We start from the raw sequence: 4,050 nt of genomic DNA, 5'->3' as shown, positions 1-4,050 counted from the left end.
TTCTCATTCTTCTGGTTGTACATGATGTAGAATTTCAACAGTTGTGTATATATATGCACATAAGATATAATGTCCTATTCATTTCATTATATTTCCTATTCCCATTCCGCCTCCCTTCCCTTCATTCCCTTTTGTCTAATACAAAGTACTTTTATTCTTCCCCACCCTGCTCCTCCCGTCCTATTGTGAATTAGCATCTGTACATCAGAGAAAATATTTGGCCTTTGGTGTTTTTGGATTGGCTTATTCTCCAGTTCCATCTATTTACTGGCAAATGCTATAATTTCACTCTTCTTTATGGCTAAGTAATATTCCATTATGTACAAATACCACATTTTTTTTATCCATTTATCTGTTGAAGGGCATTAAGGTTAGTTCTATAGGTTAGCTACTGTGAATTGAGCTGATATTAACATTGATATGGCTGCATCATTGTAGTATGGTGATTTAAATGCCTTTGGGTATAAGCCCAGGAGTGGGATAACTGGGTCAAATGGTGGTTCCGTTCCAAGTTTTCTAAGGAATCTCCATACTGCTTTCATAGTGGTCACATCAATTTGCAACCACAATTTGCAATTTTCTCCACATCCTCGCCAACATCTATTCTTAATTGTATTCTTGAAAATTGCCATTCTCACTGGAGTGTGATGAAATCTCAGTTTAGTTTTAATTTGCATTTCTCTAATTGATAGAGATGTTGAACATTTTTTTCATATATTTGTCTTTTTAAAAATCATGTTTAAGGACACTTTTTCTCAATAGCAATTGCCTTTTTGTCTTAAAGTTCATTTGTTGAGGCTCTTTCTTTTGGAAAAATTTTTGTTACATAAATAAGAATCCTCAAGACTATGCTAGTCATTTGGGCACAATTTGTCCAACCTGACAGTGTTCTAGGCATCTCAGATGGGCTGCTTGACTCTCTGTGTTTCAGACAGGAGAGCATTCTTTCCTTTTCCATTTCTTGAGTTAGTGTCTCTTGTATTTCACCCTTACTTCCTGTAAACCTCATCTTTTCCAACCATTTGTTGGTGCTTGTAGAATGCTGATCTGGAATTGAATGAGAGTATCTTCTAATTCTTCTTCCTGGGGACCACAGGGAAACTGAGACTCTGGGGGAAAAGAGAAAGGCTCATGATGGTCAGAGCTGAAGTCCAGTCTCCATGTTTCCACTGTGTGCTCTCTCCAATAGTCCAGTGGCTTCTGTAGACTGACTTCCTTCTCTCGGTCCATCCTACCCACTGTTAACTGTCACTCAGCATGTACATCCTCAACAAAGACTTTCCTGTTACCTGGACATAAAGCACACATTCCATTCTCTGATCTCATGTAGTAATCATAATTGCACTGCCAATATTATAAAACTTTCTTCATTGCCATGAACCCTATGCAATTTTTTTTTTGTTAATGGGCTATTTATTTATTTATTTATAATAAATGACAGTGGAATACATTACAATTCTTATTACATATAGAGCACAATTTTTCATATCTCTGATTATCTATAAAGTAGGTTGACACCTAATTCGTGTCTTCATACATGTACTTTGGATAATGATGTCCATCACATTCCACCATCCTTGCTAACCCCCTGCCCCCTCCCTTCCCCTCCCACCCTTCTGCCCTACGAGAGTTCATCTATTCCTCCCATGCTCCCCCTCTCTTCCCCACTATGAGTCAGCCACCTTATATCAGAGAAAACATTTGGCATTTGATTTTTTGGGATTGGCTAACTTCACTTAGCATTATCTTCACCAATGCCATCCATTTATCTACAAATGCTGTGATTTTATTCTCTTTTATTGCTGAGTAATATTCCATTGTGTATACATGCCACATTTTTTGAAAATCTGTCCATCTACTAAAGGACATGTAGGTTGGCTCCACAGTTTAGCTATTGTGAATTGTGCTGCTATAAACATTGATGTGGCTGTGTCCCTGTAGTATGCTGTTTTTAAGTCATTTGGGTATAGACCAGGAAGAGGGATAGCTGGGTCAAATGGTGGTTCCATTCCCAGATTTCCAAGGAATCTCCATATTGCTTTCCATATTGATTGCACCAATTTAGAAATATGGAACACTTCACAGATTTGCATGTCATCCTTGCACAGGGGCCATGCTAATCTTCTCTGTATCTTTCCAATTTTAGTATCTGTGTTGCTGAAGCAAGCACCCTAGGCAAGTTTTTATTATACAGTTTAGTGTGGATTTGTTCACTATGGATGCTGTAAGCTATTTAAGGCAGGGAACAGCCTTCGTTACCTCTTTGCATTCACCAGATGTTAGATCACTGTGTACCTTTACATAGGTTCCCGTCTTGTCTTCTGCTTTGCTTAGCGAGCTCCTCTTAGTGGGGATAAGAGGGAGGACAGACAGTGCTTTGAGCCTGTTTGTATTTCCACAGTTCCCAGCTTAGCACCCTGCACCTAATGTGGGGGCCACAGTAAATATCTGTTGATCTGAGATGCTAGTGTAATCCATCCTTTTCTTTATCTCAACTTTGGCATATAAAGTACATTCTTTTCCCAAGACACTTGCCTTCATTATAACTGTACAATTTCATGGAAACTCTGCTTTCTCCATATCAAGACTGCATAAAGCCTGAGAGAAACCACTTCAGGGATGAATCTACCCAATGACACTTCAAATTTGCTGTCCCAAATGCTTAAAAATTCTCCAAAATTTTAATTAAGACCTGCAATTTTTAATGCTTTCCTAATACCCCCCCCAAAAGAACAACAACAACAACAACAACACAAAACATCCTTTTCTTCATTGGTAGTAAAAAAAATATCCTCTGGTTCACTTGTGTGTTTGACATGCTCTGCATATAAAATTGATAGCTGGAGACTTTTTAAATACCAGTCAAGATTTGAGCTGTGTTCTAGCATTTTTCTCCTCCTTCCTCTCTTAGCTTGAGTCACTTTGCCTTTTCCTCCAACTCTGGCATGGCATAGTCCTCTCCAAATAGAGCATCTGAATTATTAATGCTGCTCAAACTATCAGAGTGCCCATGAAGCTAGTGCCCATCTCCATCTTAAAGGATGCTCAAATCATTAAATGCTGCCTACCTACTACAAATCCTGGGACTACACCTGTCTGAAGACATTAGTTTACTCAATTATTTTACTAATGAAGGTTTTGACATTACTTCACTTCTAGTTTAATTAAATTTACTTTAACATACATTTATTAACCACCCATACTGTCCCAAGAGATTGAGGTAGGAGTCATGTTTTCAATAGATCCTATAAAATAGTGGGGGAGGAAAATTTACAGAAAATAATCAGGTGGAAGCAGGTATTTAAAGAGACTCAAGGGATATTAAATAGAGAGCCCAGGCCATTATTTTAGAATACAGCTCAGAAATGTTTATTGAAGGGAGAAGACCGGGTCTGCTTCTTGAATGGTGGAGAAAGGACTAGTTAGGAGGCATTACCAATGAGGAGAAGGGTGTGAACAAGGTAGCCATGTAACTGACTAAGGAACATTAAACCTAAAGTCTGAAATTGCTGAGGAAAATGGGGATGCTTAATAATGCAACACAGGAAGTGTCACATCATCCGTATTCCCCTCTAATGGGAGTTTCTTGGCTCAGACCCAGACATGGGGTTCCTTTAACTATAAAAAGTGATCAGGGTAAATACCTGCTTGCTACTGTGGGAGAGAAAATAGCATTCAGATGTGGGAAAACTCAGAACAGAATATACTGGAATAAATCGAGCTTGAGCCATCTTCACAGCAACAGACAACTGTTGGGGGCTTCACTTCCCCAGACAACATACAAGTCTTATTTTTGTGGAAATCCTGGAAGAAAGTCAATTCCCCTGGTGATTCATAGGTTATATATGGTGGATAACTGAGAAAAAAATATATATAATATATAGGTTTTTTTTTTTAGTTTTACTAAAACTGTATAAAAAAGGAAATGGGAAATTTAATGTACAGCTAAGGGGACCAGCAGAGCCTGGTGCTCCAAGAGGACAAAGAAGACAAATATCCAATGCATATCCCAGAATAGTTTTCCTTCAGTACACCTTGCCCAAGTTTTGC

At 38.4% G+C, this 4,050-nt stretch overlaps 1 non-coding gene across 1 annotated transcript; it reads right to left on the bottom strand.

The window, feature by feature from the left end:
• Positions 1 to 2,063: 2,063 nt before the first annotated feature.
• LOC113183415 (U6 spliceosomal RNA) lies at positions 2,064 to 2,170 on the bottom strand. Its single transcript, XR_003300877.1, has one exon. It is a non-coding gene; the product is annotated as a U6 spliceosomal RNA (small nuclear RNA).
• Positions 2,171 to 4,050: the final 1,880 nt, after the last annotated feature.

This window comes from Urocitellus parryii, chromosome 1, assembly GCF_045843805.1.
Source record: "Urocitellus parryii isolate mUroPar1 chromosome 1, mUroPar1.hap1, whole genome shotgun sequence".
Classification (NCBI taxonomy): Eukaryota; Metazoa; Chordata; class Mammalia; order Rodentia; family Sciuridae; genus Urocitellus; species Urocitellus parryii.
Note: the sequence above shows the minus strand (reverse complement) of the source record. Positions and strands in the feature narration are given on the sequence as shown.